Source organism: Mus caroli, unplaced genomic scaffold (assembly GCF_978045245.1).
Source record: "Mus caroli unplaced genomic scaffold, Mus_caroli_1 scaffold_6, whole genome shotgun sequence".
Lineage (NCBI taxonomy): Eukaryota > Metazoa > Chordata > Mammalia > Rodentia > Muridae > Mus > Mus caroli.
This window is the reverse complement of record NW_028227261.1, coordinates 39,011,780-39,031,291: the sequence shown is the minus strand read 5'-3', so window position 1 is coordinate 39,031,291 and position 19,512 is coordinate 39,011,780.

Sequence of the window (19,512 nt, the reverse complement as noted above, 5' to 3'; positions counted from 1 at the left end):
AGAAATACAGTAGAAAGTTGGTTAAAAATAATCTCAGGAAAGAAAACATGTACAATGTTCAATTTTATTAATATCAGAGGAATGTAAATGAAGACTAGTCTAGGATACCACATACATGCACTCCATTAGACACAGCCCTGACTATCCTGGAACTGTGTAGACCAGGCTGGCCTCAAACTCACAGACATTCTTCTGTCTGTGCTGGGACTAAAGGCTGGCTTTATTTGATTTTACTTTTACGTTGGTTCTGGGGATGGAACTGAGGTCATCAGCCTTGTGTAGCAAGCACCTTCGCCGCCGAGTCATCTTGATGACTTCCGCACGTCTTTTAACTAAAGTCTACTTAAGACTTTGCACACTTGTTATATATAATTGCTTAATTAACAATACTTTTGATTAGGTTTGTAGCTCTTTCTGTTTAGCCTACTATGCCTTCCTCAGTTTTCAGCTGACTTTCCTCATTCTTTTTTTTTTATTTTATTTTTTCCCCTCTCTGTCCTTTGAGGCAGGGTTTCTCTGTGTAGCCCTGGCAGTCCTGGCACTCCCTCAGTAGACCAGGCTGGCCTTGAATTCAAAGAACCCCCTGCCTCTGCCTCCTACATGCTACATGCTGGGGTTTGAGGCACGAGCCACCACCTCCTGGCTCATTCTGTTTGTTTGTCTGTTTGTTTGCTTGTTTGTTTGTTTGAGACAAGGTCTCCCTATGTAACCCTAGCTAGCCTGGAACCCTTTATGTAGATTAGGCTGGCCTTGAACTCACATGATCCACCTGCCTCTGCCTCTTGAGTTCTAGAATTGAAGGTATGCATCCCCAGGCCCAGCCTCTCATTCTTTTCCTTGTCAGACTTGTGGGGCAGTTGGGGATCTCCATTCATCTTGTCACCTTCCACCTTTTCCCATCCTGCTCTGTGCCTCCCAGTACAGTGCCCATCAACCTCTCTTTCTAACAGCAGCCCGAGTGGGGTTGCCTTCAATTCTTTGTCAGGACTACCCAACACAAATCCAAACCCTGTCGGGATAACTAAGATGCTAACCCAAGAACCTCTGAGATGCGTGACCACCCCACTGCAGCCAGCAGGAAGCCACGTGTACGGAACGTTCATTAACTACATGTCTGCCCCCTTAGAGCCTTTGCCTTTTTGGTCTACTAAGTAAACTCATTCCTACTGCATCTGTGACTAACGAAAGAAAATGTCAAATAAAATACCAGAGCATGCTTCACCTTTGTGTGTCTGTTTTCTGTCACAGCACTGGGGTCAAATCCAGGGCCTTGCATGAGAGAGGCAAGAACTCTACCTCTGAGCCCCAAGCCCAGGTCCACAGGAGTAGGTGGTAAACTTCCAGGTGGTGGTAGCAGCACTCAGGAGGCAGAGGCAGATGGATCCCTTGAGTTCAAGGCCAGCCTGGTCTACAGAGCAAGTTCCAGGGCAGCCAGGGCTACACAGAGAAACCCTGTCTCAAAAAACTATAATAAAACAAACAAAAAGGAAGGCATAATCTTAGCACCTGTGAGGCAGGGCAGGCCTCTTAAAAAAAAAAAAAAAAAAGATGATGACAGCGACAACAACAACAAATGCAAATGAGGGCCAGTGTAATGGCTCAGCAGATAAAGATGCTTGCTGCAAATCCCAATCCCAGGCACTTGAATTCGAACCCTGGAACTCACATGAAAGGAGAGAACTGGCTCCCATAAACTGTATTCTGATTCTAAGAAGGGGCAATGTGTCCACACTTTGGTCTTCGTTCTTTTTGAGTTTCATGTGTTTTGCAAATTGTATCTTGGGTATTCTAAGTTTCTGGGCTAATATCCACTTATCAGTGATATAGATACCAGACTGATCTCCAGACTGGTTGTACAAGCTTGCAATCCCACCAACAATGGAGGAGTGTTCCTCTTTCTCCACATCCTCTCCAGCATCTGCTGTCACCTGAATTTTTGATCTTAGCCATTCTGACTGGTGTGAGGTGGCATCTCAGGGTTGTTTTGATTTGCATTTCCCTGATGATTAAGGATGCTGAACATTTTTTCAGGTGCTTCTCAGCCATTCCGTATTCTTCAGGTGAGAATTCTTTGTTTAGCTCTGAGCCCCATTTTTTAATGGGGTTATTTGATTTTCTGGAGTCCACCTTCTTGAGTTCTTTATATATATTGAATACTAGTCCCCTATCTGATTTAGGATTGGTAAAGATCCTTTCCCAATCTGTTGGTGGCCTTTTCGTCTTATTGACAGTGTCTTTTGCCTTACAGAAGCTTTGCAATTTTATGAGGTCCTATTTGTCGATTCTTGATCTTACAGCACAAGCCATTACTGTTCTATTCAGGAATTTTTCCCCTGTGCCAATAGCTTCGAGGCTTTCCCCCACTTTCTCCTCTATAAGTTTCAGTCCATTGTTGGTGGGATTGCAAGCCCACTCTGGAAATCAGTCTGGTGGTTCCTCAGAAAATTGGACATAGTACTACCGGAGGATCTCGCAATACCTCTCCTGGGCATATATCCAGAAGATGTTCCAACCGGTAAGAAGGACACATGCTCCACTATGTTCATAGCAGCCTTATTTATAATAGCCAGAAGCTGGAAAGAACCCAGATGTCCCTCAACAGAGGAATGGATACAGAAAATGTGATACAACTACACAATGGAGTATTACTCAGCTATTAAAAAGAATTTATGAATGAAATGAATTTATGAAATTCCTAGGCAAATGGATGGACCTAGAGGGTATCATCCTGAGTGAGGTAACTCAATAACAAAAGAACTCACATGATATGTACTCACTGATAAGTGGATATTAGCCCAGAAACTTAGAATACCCAAGATACAATTTGCAAAACACATGAAACTCAAGAATGAAGACCAAAGTGTGGTCATGTTGCCCCTTCTTAGAACTGGGAACCAAGGCCGGGCGTGGTGGCGCACGCCTTTAATCCCAGCACTCGGGAGGCAGAGGCAGGCGGATTTCTGAGTTCGAGGCCAGCCTGGTCTACAGAGTGAGTTCCAGGACAGCCAAGGCTACACAGAGAAACCCTGTCTCGAAAAAGCCAAAAAAAAAAAAAAAAAGAACTGGGAACCAAACACCCATGGAAGGAGTTACAGAGACAAAGTGTGAGCTAAGACAAAAGGATGGACCATCTAGAGACTGCCACACCTGGGGATCCATCCCATAATCAGCCTCCAAATGCTGACACCATTGCATACACCAGCAAGATTTTTCTGAAAGGACCCTGATATAGCTGTCTCTTGTGAGGCTATGCCGGTACCTGGCAAACACAGAAGTGGATGCTCACAGTCAGCTATTGGATGGAACACAGGGCCCCCAATGGAGGAGCTAGAGAAAGTACCCAAGGAGCTAAAGGTGTCTGCAACCCTATAGGTGGAACAACAATATGAACTAACCAGTACCCCCGGAGCTTGTGTCTCTAGCTGCATATGTAGCAGAAGATGGCCTAGTCGGCCATCATTGGGAAGAGAGGCCCCTTGGTCTTGCAAATGTTATATGCCTCAGTACAGGGGAACACCAGGGCCAAGAAGCTGGAGTGGGTGGGTAGGGGAGTTGGGGGTATGGGGGATAGCACTTGAAATGTAAATGAAGAAAATACCTAATTAAAAAAATCTAAAAAAAAAATTGTATTCTGATACAATTAGCCTGTATTCTGATACAATTGTATTCTGATACAATTAGCCCGATACAGCCTGTAGTCAGGCTGATGACAAGCACCCTCACATGATGAGCTGCCTTCATGCCCTTGGTTTGTTTTTATAAATTATGTGTATAAATTGTTATTTAAAAAAAACAGGATCTCGCCGTATATGTGGCAGAGGATGGCCTTGTTGGACACCAGTGGGAGGAGCAGCCCTTGGGCATGAGGGTGTTCAGTGCCTCAGTGTAGGGGAATACCAGGGTGGGAAGACCAGAGTGGGTGGGTGGGGGAGCACGCTCAGAGAGGCAGAGGGAAGGGGGACAGGATAAGGGGTTTCTGAAGGTAAGACCTGAAAAGGGGAAAAGATTTGAAATGTAAATAAAGAAAATATCCAATTTTTTTAAATATCGAGGTGCTGGAGAGGTGGCTCAGTGGTTAAGAGCATTGACTGCTTGCTCTGCCAGAGGTCCTGAGTTCAATTCCCAGCAACAACATGGTGGCTCACAACCATCTTTAATGGGCTCTGATGCCCTCTTCTGGTGTGTCTGACTACAGCTACAATACTCATATACATAATGTAAATAATTCTTTAAAAAAATTCAAGCTAAAAACAAAAAAAAACAAAAAACCAGGACCTAATGCGGATATTGGCCTCAGGCTCAGAAACCCTCGTGCCTCTGCCTCCTGAGTGCTGCGATTAAAGATAAGATGCCCATCCCTACCTACTCTCCAACTGCTTTCCTCTGCATCAGTTTTACTTTATAACTTTTGGGGCTATCTAGCTATATACATATACTATACATATAATATATATGTGTGTGTGTGTGTACCATTGCACTTATGGATTGACAATGGACTAACATTAATCCATATATATGATTCTATAAAATTTTGGCTTAATGTTTTTATTTTTTGATGTTTCTTTTTATTTTATGTATGCAGTGTTTTGCCTGCACAGGCATCTATGTACCATGTGAGTGCAGTGTTTATGAAGACTACGAGTTAGATCTCCTGGAACTGGAGTTACAGACATGTATGTAACATGTATGTAACCATGTGGGTGCTGAGAATCAAACTCAGGTCCTCTGGAAGAGCAGTCAGTGCTCTTAACCACTGAGCCATCTCTCCAGCCCCCCAGGTTAAAATGTTTAGAGGAAAATTTGTTGTCCTAATGAGCTTTAACTGTCAACTTGGCACAGCCTAGAGGCATCCAAGAGGAAACCCTTGGTTTAAGGATTATCTAGATCAGATTGGCTGGTCAGGGTTAAATTGATATTAATTAATGCAATAGGGCCTGGCCCACTGTGGGTGGCACCGTTCCTAGGCAGGTGATACTAGGATGCATAGGAGAGCTAGCCCATGAGCTTGCGAGTGGCTGGACCTGCAAATAGTATCCCCCTGGCCTTTGCTTCGAGTTCCCTCTTTAATTTCTGTCCCAACTTCCCTCTATGGTGAACTGTGATCGGACATGTAAGCCAAATAAATGCTTTCCTCTTCTAAGCTGCTTTCAGCCAGAGTGTTTTTATCTCAGCAACAGGAAGGAAACCAGGACAATGGTATTTCCATGCGGACACTGCAGTGTCAAGTGAACATCGGAAAAAGACAGGGCTGTCCCTGAAGACATCACTCAGCATAATTGGCAGCTGTCGCTGACATTACTCTGAATAATTGCCAGCCGTTTGAGGTTTTTGGTTTTCTAAAAAAATTTTTATTAGGGCATAATTTAAATGCCATTAAACATACAAGTCAGTTCTGCCTTCACCCGGATCCAGATAGGGACAATGCCAGCATTCTAGCAAGCGCTCTCCTGTCGCCTGCAAGGTAGTGCCACTTTTTAGTGTCTTCACTTTTCTTTTGTCTTTTTGGTTTTGTTTTTTGTTTTGTTTTTTTGTTTGTTTGTTTGAGACAAGGTTTCTCTCTGGTTATCCCTGGCTATCCTGGAACTCACTCTGTAGACCAGGCTGGCCTTGAACTCAGAGATCTGAGTTCTGGGAGTTCTGAGAACTCTGCCTCCCAAGTGCTGGGATTAAAGGCGGGATCTTTCCATTCAAAGTACAGAGTATGTAGAAACAAAAGATAGCATTTCTCTTATCTTTTTGTTTGTAGCTTTTGTGGTTTTGAGATAGGATATCCTGTGACCTGGGCTGCCTCGGACCTTAAGTAACAGAGGACGGCCTTGAATTCGTGATCCCCCCTCCCCCCCCCCCCCCCCGCACCTCGGGAGAGCTGAGTGTGCATATTTGCCACCATGCCTGGTTTTATGTAGGGTTTTGTGCATGCTAAGTGTGATGGCCAGTCTTGTTCCTCAATGTGGCACACGGGGGAAGAGGGACCCTCATTTGAGGAATTGCCTCTATCAGATTGTCTTGTGGGCATGTCTGTGGGGCATTTTCTTGATTGCTAGTTATGCAAGAGGGCCCAGTCCACTATGGGCAGTGCTATCCCTAGACAGGTGGGCCTGGTCTGTGTAAGGGAGGTAGCTGGGCTGGGGGTGGTGACCCACATGCTTAATCCCAGTACTTGGGGGCAGAGGCAGGATCTCTGTGGGTTTGAGGCCAGCCTGATCTATATAGAAAGTTCCAGGCCAGCTAGGGGTACATAGTGACACCTGTCTTAACCGCCACATCCAACTGCCTGGGAATGGGAGTTGGGTATCTAACCATGCCAGAGGAAGAAGGCCAGAATGCAGTGGCCTTCATGATTTACTCAGCCCCCTGCCTCCGGGTTCCAGCTTTGAAATCCCTTCTTCTCCCAAACCCTTTATCACAGGAACAGAAAACCAAGCTAGAACACTAGATAAGCATTCTTCCCACAGAGCCCCGCCCAGCCCCACCCGTTCTGTTCCAGAGCCAGTGCCTCAGAGTATACTTGACCTTGGGAGACTGCCAACCTGAGCTAGGCTGCCTGCTCACAGGCACGAGGCCCTCTGTTCCATCCACAAATATAATTTAATTAAAATTTTGAAAGAGGACTGGAGAGATGGCTTGGGGGTTATACACACTAGATGTTCTTCCAGAGCCTCCAAGTTTCATTCCCAGCACCCCCATAGTGGCTAAGAAGCATCTGTAGTTCCAGTCCCAAGGAATCTGACTCCTTCTTCTGGTCTCTGAGGGCACCAGGTATGCAAGTGGTGTACAGACATACGTGCAGGCAAGATTCTAATACACATAAAAGAATGAATGAATGCATGCAAGGGGCATTGGAGATGACGCATCTGACAAAGGTGCCCGTCTCCAAGCCTGGTGACTTCAGTTTGCTCCCAGGGAGTCCAAGGTGGAAAGAAAGACACGATTCCTGCAAGTTGTCCTCTGACCTACACACAAAATACATAAATAAGCAAGGAAACAGACAATAATTAAAAAAAAAAAAAAAAAAAACAACCTGCCATTCTACTGCTGATGGGCACTTGAATTGTTCCAGAGCACTCTGGGTCGAGCAGGGCTGCTCTGAAACTTTTCCCTGCCTTCTGATGAGAGATACACCTGGGACAACATGTCTGTTATCCATGGTGAAATGTTTGGCTTGGAGTGACAGACGCCTTGCGTAAATATTTTTGCCACCTCACATGGAGTTTCTTGCAGCTCCAGCTGGGTGTTGGGTTCTTCTCCAGGGTCCCCTCTGAATCTGACTCTCATTTTATCAGTTCTTACACGAATCCTTTGGGGAATGAAGCAACTTCGTGTTTGCGTATTGGTCAGGAATTGCTTGATCCAAAGTTCTCTTTTTTTTTTTTTCTTATTGAAATTTTTTTTTATTTGTGTGACACAATCTCACATACCCCAGGCTAGCCTCAAATTCACAATGTAGCCCAGGATGACTCTGAAGTCCTGATCCTCTTGCCTCTACCTCCCAAGTGCTGAAATTACAGAACCTCACAGGCCTGCCCAGCCTGGTCCTGGGATTCTTGAGAGAAATCATGGCAAGGATAGAGTCAACTCACACTCGGGGATGGTGGAGAAAGAAAGAAAAGGAGAATTTGTAAGGGGCTGGAAACAGAATGTTCTCATTTTTAAATTTGGAGGTTTGTGCATATATAGATAGACACATTCTATAAAATAAGATATGTCTGACATAGTTAGGCTTGACAAAAAAAAAATAAGATTTTTTTCAACTTCTGTTTTACATTAGAATTCTAAAAATAGTGAATAAAAAATTTGAGTCGGGGTGCTGGACTCAGTAGTTAAGGTCACTTGTTCTGTGCTCAGAACCTAAATGGTGGCTCACTATCTGTAACTCCAGTTCCAGGGGATCCAAGACCATCTTCTGACCTCTGCAGACAGACATCAGGCATGCACGTGACAGACATACATGCATATAGACAAAGCACACTATATATATATATATATATATATATATATACATATACACACACACACACACACACACACGCCACCCGGAGTACTGGTCGACCTAAATACAATATATATATATATATATATATATATATATATATATATATGTATGTATATGTATATTTTTTTAAAAAAACAAAAAACAAAAGTTGGCATCTTTCTGACATCTGGTCGACCTCCGGGGTTTGAGAAAAAGACAGTGACAACCCGAAGTACTGGTCCAGCCCGATGTATGGTGTGTGTGTGTGTGTGTGTGTGTGTGTGTGTGAAACAGATACACACATGCACACATGAATGACCGAATCAGGTACATGGCACATGCTTGTAGTCCCAGCATTCAGAAGGATTGTTGTAAGTTTGCAGCTGCATGGCCTAAAAGTTCCAGACCAACCAGAGCTATGTAGAGCAAACCCTGTTTCAAAAAATGTTGTTTTGCACAGGGGGCTGGGTTTGTAAAGTAATGATTAAGCACCTGCCTAGCACATGTGAAACCCTCGATTTCTCCAGCAAGCACTCCCACACTAGTTAATTACCATTTATTTTTCTTTAGGGAAAAGAAAGGCCAATACCACCGAAATGATGGAAACTTGGGAACTGTGTGTGATGGAGTGTTGGCAAATCACTAACAACTGGTTCTCTCAGGAAAGCGTCTGTGGAAGTTCCCAGTCGCTGTGCTGTAAGTGCTTTTCCCATGGTGAACCGCCACACACAGCTGGTGGGACTAGAAATTGGTGCAACCCCTTTATAAAACCACTTGATGCCAACTATAAACATTTGTAAACATTTGTAAAAAGGATTGGAGGCAAATTCCACTCCTAGGATGTGTGCCAAAAGACACATGTTATTTACAACAGGTTAAAACTGAAAAACCAGCCGGGCGTGGTGGCGCACGCCTTTAATCCCAGCACTCGGGAGGCAGAGGCAGGTGGATTTCTGAGTTCGAGGCCAGCCTGGTCTACAAAGTGAGTGCCAGGACAGCCAGGGCTACACAGAGAAACCCTGTCTCAAAAAAACAACAACAACAAAAAAAAAAAAACCTGAAAAACCAGCTGGGCGGTGATGTCGCATGCCTTTAATCCCAGTACTTGGAGCACTTGGGAGGCAGAGGCAGGCGGATTTCTGAGTTCAAGGCCAGCCTGGTCTACAGAGTGAGTTCCAGGACAGCCAGGGCTACACAGAGAAACCCTGCTGTCTCTCTTGGGGGCGGGGGGGAGGAGAACAACTGAAAAACTGATCTGGGCAGTGGTGGTGCACATCTTTAATCCCAGCATTCAGGAGGCAGAAGCAGGACGGTCTCTGAGTTCAAGACCAGCCTAGTGTACAGAGTGAGTTCCAGGACAGCCCAGGCTACACAGAGAAACCCTCCCTTGAAAAACAAAAACAAGAGCCGGAGGGTTAAGAGCACTGGCTGCTCTTGCAGAGGTCCTGAGTTCAATTCTCAGCAACCACATGGTGGCTCATAGCCATCTATAATGAGATCTGGTGCCCTCTTCTGGCCTTCAGTCATATATGCAGGCAGGATGCTGTATACATAATAAATATATATATATTTTTTTAAAGATTTATTTATTTATTATATGTAAGTACACTGTAGCTGTCTTCAGACACTCCAGAAGAGGGCGCCAGATCTCATTATGGATGGTTGTGAGCCACCATGTGGTTGCTGGGATTTGAACTCAGGACCTTCGGAAGAGCAGTCAGGTGCTCTTAGCCACTGAGCCATCTCACCAGCCCTAAATATATTTTTTAAATTTATTATTTATTTATTTACTTTTGGTTTTTCGAGACAGGGTATCTCTGTGTAGCCCTGGCTGTCCTGAAACTCACTCTGTAGACCAGGCTGGCCTCAAACTCAGAAATCTGCCTGCCTCTGCCTCCCAAGTGCTGGGATTAAAAGCATGTGCCACCACGCCCGGCTATAATAAATAAATCTTTAAAACAAACAAACAAAAATCCTAAACACAAAAGACCTAAAAAATTAGAATGCACACATGACAACATATTCATGCAATAGAATACTATACCACAGTGAAAACGGACAAGCCACTGCACATAGCAAGATTAGGCTCATGAAAACAAGAGCCTGTGCTGTCTAACCTTAACTCTATGAAATTCAAAGTCAAATGAAACTCCCCTGGCTACTGGTTACCAGGGGAGGACCAAAGGGGGTGTGGCTAGGGGTATGCACAAAACAGTTTCCTAGTTAGTCACTGCTAGCAGCAGCATCCTGACACCTGCAGAGGCCTCATTCCCGTATCCTTAAGGGTTAAAGTCATTACTGGCTGTGTTTTGAAGGCAGTCACATGCAAGCTAAGAAGAAAAGCCTGCACCAGAAGCCAGCCCTTTCAGCACCTTGCTCCTGAGTGTCCCAACCTCCACAGCTGTGAGAAATGAGTCTGTTGCTGAGGTGCTGTGTCACAGCCAGTCAGGTTTACACAGATGTGTTCAAGTGGTAATTATGCATAACCCATGATTAATACAGTCTTCTGCATGAATTATTTACTTCAATAAAGTTCATTAAATTAATGTATTCATGTACTATTTGCATACAAAAGAAAAATATCATTATCATACTTAACTTTTCAACATGTCTAATTTGTAGACAAATCTTACTGTGATTCATAAATTAAACTCATTACACCTCAGCCCAACACACAATTTTTTTTTCCCAGAGAAACTTAGGTTAACAAAAAAAGCTATTCATTTACGTACTTAGTGGAAGCCATCCAGATGAAGCCAAAATACACAGTATTAACCAAGCAGTTATAAATCTAATCATACTAGATTAGATTGGAAAGACAGGCCCAGTCTCCAAACATTTATTTTAAGACAACTAATTCCCCACTGAGGAAGAGCTTAACTTATCTTCTCTGACACCCAGCCTCCAATGAATTATCTTCACTTTGATGGCTTCAGCCAATCCCCCTTCTGCCTCACACTGATACCACCTAAATTCTGGATGCTTCCATAAGAGGGCACTACAATCTCACTTCTAAAAGAAGTAGGATCCTGAATGGCGCTTGTGAATTCCTTCCCCCCCCCCCCAACCCACCCACACAGTTTCAGAGAATTGTACCCCACCCAAGGAAGAAACCCTCTGCATGATAAGGAAGTCGGACCCAGCTGTCTCCAGTTCCCGTGACCCTGGGGCTCCATAGCAGGATCCTCACAACTTGACCCAGGCATTCTTTCCCTTAAGATGGTACGACCCTTGGCTGATGTGTTGTTAGTAACATTGGTTTCATCATGATGGTTCTTTAACAACAACCCAGAGAAAGCCACACAGTGTTGAGTTAGGTCTTGGGTCACCATCCAAACTTGAAGAATAATCTATGTACTTAACTTGTGACCTGGCACCTGTCTAAGCCAAGTTGGTTTGGTGCCACCGTGACCACCTCTCCTCCTCTTCTTTCCTTTCTCCTACCATCCTTCTTCCCAGGACCAACCCTTGCTGCCTCCACCCACCAAGGTTGTTGTCTAAAGTCACAAGTCTCTTATTTGTCCAGTGAGGAGAGCCAGGGGTAGCTTAGTGCTATTAGGACAACTTGATCTTAGAAAAAAAAAAAAACCAAAAAAAAAAAAAAAAAAAAAAAAAACGAGTGACTCTGTATTGAAAGCATTTCTGTGCCTGAACTTTGCTCACTGATAGAACAGTACCTCTTGTTATGGATGTTAACGCCAACCTGGCCTAGCTGCCAAGCCTAAGTTCATTCAGGGAGGTGTCCTGGTGCTGAGGGTACAGTGTCTAAGCTGGGTTACCTTTGCTCAAGTTCTGGCTCTGTTGATGACTGCCTACATGGACTTGGAAAGCCTGTGAGCTCTTCATATCACTACCTTATGTGTTAAAATGGTGAAGTCAACCCTTATTCCAGAAGCTTGGGGACCAGCCAGAGATGGGACACCTGTCACCTCGGTTCTTATGAGGCAGGAGGATCCCAAGCTCAAGATCAGCCTGGGCTAGAAAGCAAGACTCTGCCTAAAAATCAAAAAAAATAAAATATAAAGACCCAGGCCTCCACCACCCCCAGACACACACACACACACACACACACACACACACTACAGTAAATACCCAGCACAAGTTGGTATTATTGTCTTTCATTAAATCTTGTAGAAAATTCAGATTGACACCTGACACCCATTCATTCTCTTATATTCCAAAGTGAGATAATTCTAAGTAGAATAGGGAATTATATCCATACGCCAACTCCAGCCGACATGAGTTACACAAGGAGCATGTGGATATAAGCAGTCCTCCTGGGTGACACTGGGTTGTTGATGACAGTCTGGAGTAAAGGACTGTGGGAGATACAGTCTGGATCAAAATAGACCCAGGGTTAATGAAACTGGAGTTACAAGCATCTGGAATCAAATGGTTGGCGTGTAGAAGAGGGTTGAACATTATTTTGATACGAGTTTGGAGTTAGACAAAGTCTTGGTAAAATCAAGTTGGATCTTAACCTCCTTGTTAAGAACGCTTCAAAGGGGAGGAGCACGCAGCAGGAGTGTTTCTGAGGCAGACAGATCACCCTCACCTGGAAGATGGTGCCCCATAACCCTGATGAATCAGATGCTATGTCACCCCCAAGTTCCCCACAACACCCAGGTAGGGACAAATCTTTCACTATCAGCTGCTCAGCCCCCTCCTCTAGTTAGGCGATTCTAATGGAAATCTTGGTGCCCTGAGAGACTTCTGACAGATGCAAGCTTCTCTCTCTTTCCAAGGCGAACAAGTCTTTAATGTGGGGAGCTGTCCTGGACTTTATAAACTAGTGGGCAGTACTCAGGACCACTTCTGTTAGAAGATAGTGCCTCATCTTCGAAGTTTGACAGGTAACTTCCCTCCAGGGCTCTACAACTAAAAATGTGTCCAGTTACAGGCAAACATCCATGGGGCAGTGCTCAAACTGCCCCCGTTAAAACTGTCTGCAGTTCCCCAAATTCCTTTTGAATGGCTATTATTGCATCATTGGAATAATCTTGTATTAGCTACAATTTAGAACCACCCAATCTGTGTCAAATACAAATGAGCCAGTGTTCGTCAAACACCCAGTCAGTCACACACACGACTGCCCTTTAAACTCTGTGTCGTCTAATACCCACAGCCCCTGCAAGTCTGTGTCTCCATGTCCTGTCGCCAATCACAGTCCTGTCCTGGAGACTCTTGTGACTCATTACCCAGTGCTTCCCATCATCACCAACAGCTTTGAAGGCAGAGGCTCAGGACTGTCAGCACAGATTGTACACAGGAAGAGGCACAGATGCGCATGCTCAGAGGCAGGGTGAGGCAGGAAGCTCACAAAAGCAAAGAGGTTCACAGAGAGACAGCCTGTGGACTTCCCGTGGCCACTACTGGTGGGGTACTAAATCAGTTGCTAGAGACCCACCAAGGCTGCTAAGTCCTGTTTGTGCCCTCCTATCCCATCCCCCTACCTGTGGATTAGATCTGGGGATGAGGAAACTAGATTGGGAGGGTAAGGAGCTTAGACCCAACGTGACAGCTAATCACCCACACAAGGCCTCTGTCTAGGTCACCAAGCCCTGAGCATCCCCACCCCCACCCATGCAGTAAGGCACAACAGCGAGCCGAGGAAGGAGTCTAGACTCACCCTAATTCTTGTCCCCAAGTGAGGAAGATAAGAAATGCCCACAGACATTGAGAGTGTCAGCAAGGGGTTCTGAGGGTGCAGGGACAGAGAGCTTGAGTCTTCTACTAGACTGTTGGAAGCAAGGTCAGACTACCACAGAAACATCTTCTCTGACTTGAGACTCCAAAAGAGCCAACAGTCCTTCCTCTTCTGGGACATTCCAATTTGCTCAGCCCCTAAGTTACTAAGAGAATCAGGCTGTGTTTAGAGGAGGTGGGTACAATAAAAGACTTTAAAGAGCCCATCCCAAGCTTGCCTGGCAGGGTTGCCATGGCAATGCCCCAGATGCTGCAGATGCTGGTCCTTGAAGTGGGGATGGCTGAGGCCGTGGATCTTCACACTGAGGCGGGTTGGGGTGAGAGGTCAGGGGTGCCTGGGAACATTCTGCTGAGAAGATGGCTGGGGCTGATCCTCCCCACCTGTTCAAGTCCCTGTCTCTGTCCCTCCCTCTCCCTCTAGTCTCCACTCCCCAGTTGCTCCCTGGAGAGGGGGGTCAGAGTCTGGATCCTCTGGAAGCTATAGTGGCTCAGCTGGGCAGATGTGGGTAGGGGAAGCAGATGGCCTCACAGGGAAGGATCGGGAAGTTCCGATGCAAAGGATGCTGTGAAGGCTCCAAACAGAGATTTAGTCTTTAAAAAGCCAGGCAAAATATAACTGTTAAGAGCTTCAAGTTTGGGGGCTAGAGAGGTCCTGAGTTCAATTCCCAGCAACCACCTGGTGGTTCACAACCATCTGTAATGGGATCCGATGCCCTCTTCTGGTGTGTCTGAAGGGAGCAACAGTGTATTCGTGTACATGAAATAAATCATTTTTTTAAAAAAGCTTCAAGTTGGGTCAGCCTCCAAAAGATGACACTATTGCATACACTAGCAAGCGTTTGCTGAAAGGACCCTGATATAGCTGTCTCTTGTGAGACTATGCCGGGGCCTGGCAAACACAGAAGTGGATGCTCACAGTCAGCTATTGGATGGATCACAGGGCCCCCAATGGAGGAGCTAGAGAAAGTACCCAAGGAGCTAAAGAGATCTGCAACCCTGTAGGTGCAACAACATTATGAACTAACCAGTACCCTGGAGCTCTTGACTCTAGCTGCATATGTATCAAAAGATAGCCTAGTCGGCCATCACTGGAAAGAGAGGCCCATTGGACTTGCAAACTTTATATACCCCAATACAGGGGAACGCCAGGGCCAAAAAGTTGGAATGGGTGGGTAAGGAAGTGGGGGGGAGGGTATGGGGAACTTTTGGAATAGCATTGGAAATGTAATTGAAGAAAATACCTAATAAAAAAATATTTTAAAAAAAAGCTTCAAGTTTATTGGCCATAAACGTGACATTTAGCTTTACTGGGCCTGGGGGTAAGGACCAGAAAGTAGGGGCTCAGATGCAAATTCAGCTATTAAGGCCCTGGTAAAGGTCAGATAAGGATTTAAAATGTTACTTATTTTTATTTTATGTGTATGGGTGTTTTGCTTGCATGTCTGTGTACCATGTCCATGCAGTTCCTGAGAAGGCCAGAAGAGGGCGTCAGGTCCACTGCAACCACAGTTACAGACAATTTTTAGCTACCTTCTGGGGTGCTAGGAACTAAACAAGGGTCCTCTACAAAGCAACTGCTTTTCGCTGCTGAGCCAGCTCTCCAGCCTCAGATGAACAACTTCTTAGTGTACATATTTAGTAGAACTAAAAGTCGTCCTTGCGGTTTACTTTTTCATTAAAGAGGACTTTAATGTTCATCCATTCTTACAAGTGTCCCTTTATCTCCCTGAGGTTGGGTTTTAGGATTTGTAAAATATGTAGTAACAGTGTCTAGCTCAAACACTTTCTTGGGAGTAAACGAGGCAAGGAATGTAAGGATCTTAACATGGACCCTGCTCTGTAATTAATGGCCTTTATAAAAAGTATGGCTTCAAAATAGAAGAGTCAGCTAAGTGAAGTCAGCTGGGGGATGGATCCCAGGCTCTGGGAAGGCAGAGGCAGATGGATCTCTGTTAAGTTTTAGGCTAGCCTGGGTTACAGAGCGGGTTCCAGGACAGCCAGGGCTGCACAACACAGCAAAACCCTTGTGTGTGTGTGGGGGGGGGGGGGGCGTGGATAATTAAGCAAGATCACCTGGAATTGTGTAGCTCTTGGCTGGTCAGCCTGCAGCCGTATCTGTCCTAGAGACAGTAGCTATGGAAAACACAATTTTCTTCCTCAAGGAGGAAAACAAAGGACTAGACCACAAGGGGGGAAGATGACAGCACATACATCCTGCAAGGGAGAGGGAACTCTGCCAAGCCCACTGGGAACAAGCTAAGAATGTGGAGCCCGTCTGCCTTGTAATGTAAGTAATAACTCCTGCATTCAGGAGAGGGAGGCCTACGGGTCATCAGGATCAGGTCAACCTGAGCAACAGATCAAAACTCTCTCTCAAAAACTAATTAATTAAATTAATTAAAAAGAAATTAAGGGGGCTGGAGAGATGACTCAGTGGTTAAGAACACTGACTGCTCTTCCAAACGCCCTGAGTTCAAATTCCAGCAACCACATGGTGGCTCACAACCATCCATAATGAGGTCTGACGCCCTCTTCTGGCCTGTCTGAAGACAGCTACAGTGTACTCGCATATAATAAATAGAGAAATCTTTTTAAAAAAAGAAATTAAAATTTATTTTACTTATTTTATGTGCATGGATGTTCTGTCTATATGCAAGTCTGTGCCCAATGTGAGTGCCTGCCTGTTTTAGGGGGAGCCAAAAGAAGGTGTCAGATCCCCTAAGAGGGGAGTTACAGATGCTTATGGGCTGTGGGTGCTGGGAATCAAACCTGGGTCCTCTGGAAAAGCAGCAAGAACACTTAATGGCTGAGCCATCTCTCCAGTGCTGTTCCTGCCCCCTCCCCAATCCTTTAATATAGCTCTAATAATAACAAAGTTCTAAGGCCAAAAAAGTCAAATAAAATAGGGCTTTTGTTGTTTGGGGTTGTTTTGTGGGGGGTGGGCATGAAAGCCATGGTTCTGCATGTACCAGGCATAGTCCTGAGCCCAGGATGCTTTTGTTTTAAGATTTGCTGGGCAGGGTCTACAAGACAGATCAGGTGCCTCCAGGGTCCAGAAGAGGCCGCCAGATCTTTTGGACCTAGAGTTAGTTGCCTGTAACTGGGAGCTGTCCTCCACGGGTGCTGGGGACTAAACTGGCACTCTGAAACACTCTTAACCACTGAGCCGTCTCTGCAACCGTTGTTTTTGTTTCTCTCCTGTTTTGAGACAGGGTATCACTAACTCATGCTGACCTGGAGTTTACTAAGTAGCCAAGGACGACCTTGAACTCCTGATCCTCCCACCTCTACCTCCCAAGGGCTTGGAGAGCAGGCACGTGCTTTAATGCCAGCCTCTTGTTTTGTTTTTAAAGTAATTATCTAAGCCCTTCATGGTGGTTCCCACCTGAAATTCTAGAACTTGGGAGGTGGAGGGAGGAGGGTTGTCAGGAGATTGGGGCCAGCCTGCACTTGGTTAAACATATATTAATCCAACTGAGAGGCTATAGCACATGCCTTCAATCATAGCTCAAAGGTAGGTGGAAGAGGTAGGTGGATCTCTGTGAGTTCAAGGCCAGCATGATCTACAGAGTAATTTCCAGGGCAGCGGAGGCTACACAGAGGATCCCTGTCTCAAAAAACAAATTAATTCAAAATAACATCAACATTATGAACTGTTAACGAAAAGTGTCTATTTAGCTATATGTGTGTTTTATTATGAAGTTGTAGGGATTGAACCCAGAGCTTTGCATGAGTCTTCTATTGTATTTATTGTCTATCTATCTATCTATCTATCTATCTATCTATCTATCTATCTACATGTGGAGCACACATTTGGGTGGGCATGTTTGTACTAGGGAGCACTAACAGTTTTGTCAACTTGACACAAACCGAGTCACCCAGGAAGAAAGAACCTCAACTAAAGAACTGCCTTCATCAACTTGGCATTTTCTTAATGATTGATGTGGGAGCGCACAGCCCATTGTGGGCGGTTCTACCCCTAGGAAGGTAGTCCTGAGTTGTGCCTGAAAACTTAGGGCCTGTAAAATGACTCAGCAGGTAACCCTGAGAGGACCTGAGGACATGTAGGCTTAGAGTTTTCAAAACCTACTTCAACCCCCCTTCTAGCCCACTGTTCAAAGGCAAGGGAGAAAAGATGGAGACAAGGGGATGTGGACCTGTTTAGAAGTAGTTTTTTGGGGGCAGTTCCAATCTCTGTTTGTCAGGATACCAGCAGTCCAGTTCAGTAGGATCAGGATGCAAACAGTCCAGTTCAAAAGTGTCACCAAACACGAATCAGCAGCGGTGGCACAATCCAGCAGAAACTGCCAGGCCTCCACCGAATCAGCAGAAGTCAGGGAGCAACCAGGACCAGCCAGAGTGCCGGAGCCCTCTGCTGTACCTCTTTCAATGAAGAGAAGATCAGCGAAGACATAAGACCAAGAAGCATCAACAGCCAGTGCATCCTATTTATACTCTCTCCAAACATCACGTGTCCTCTGACGGGTCACGCCTCAGCAAGCATCACGTGAGTCTGCATCACGTGACACAAGCAGCCCTGTCTACTTCCCCCACAAGGTTGAAGGAGAGTACTACTCTGAAAGGCCGTCTCCGGTCACAGTCCGTGGCCACAACCACCAATGCACCTCAGTGAGGAAGCATTCTCACAGAGAAAACTGTTTCCACTGAGCCCTGTGCCTTCTTCCCTGGGCACAGTTTCTGTCCTAGGTTTCCAGTACCAGATGTGAATATCGCCCTGTGGAGCGGGCATTAAGTCAATCAGAATGTGTTCTGTCTATAACCACTCACACCATGGCACTAGCTGGCACGGCACCTTGCCTGGCACATCCTGCACCCTGCTCCATCTGAAGCCTGCAGGAGCCACCGCTGAGGATGACTTTGGGCCACGGTTCGCTCTGGCAATCTTACAGCTCCTTCTGGTACTACAGAAGCTAGCCCACAGAGAGGGGATTTTTCGACTCAGTCTTGGCATTATTTCTTGAATTCTTGCAACCAAAACATGAGGCATCTTTAGCACAGACTCCTTTTTTTTTTTTTTTTTTTTTCCTGGTTTTTTGAGACAGGGTTTCTCTGTGTAGCTCTGGCTGACCTGGAACTCACTCTGTAGACCAGGCTGGCCTCAAACTCAGAAATCCACCTGCCTCTGCCTCCCAAGTGCTGGGATTAAAGGCGTGCACCACCACTGCCTGGTTAGCAACAGACTCTTATCATCCAGTTCTGGAAAGCAACCGACAGCAATGACTGTAGTCTACATTGCCCTAGGAGCTCAGCTATCAACCCCAGAATGTAACCCACCACCAACGTGGGATGTTTTTCAGATTATTTAAAAATTAACTATATGTGTATGTCCATGTTTGAGTATGTGCACATGACTGCAGGCACCTGCAAAAGAGAGGCTCTCCCGACAGCTGGAGCTGCAGGCAGATGTGAGCTGCCTGATGTGGGGGCTGGGAGCTGAACTCTGTGCCTCTGGAGGAAAGCTATGAGCTCTTTCCTGTGGAGCCGCTTTCCAGCCCCTCGCACTGGGATTCTTACTGACAACCTTTGGACTTTTGACACCTGTTTTTGCTTTTTGTTTTTGTTTTGTTTTAAATAAAATTTAAGCACAAATTGTTATTTTTATTTAAAGGCCCAGGCTGCTGTAGAGTGTAAAAAAAAAAAAAATCACCCGTGGGTATCCCCCGTGCCTTCTCCTACAAGGCCAAGAGTTCACAAATGCATTCAGCCCTCTTATCTTTCAAGGACTGATTTTCCATCTTCTTGTGTATTTGAATGGCTCTCAAATGGGTCTCACATCTGTAGAACACGGGTGGGTGACCATTCTATCGTCTATA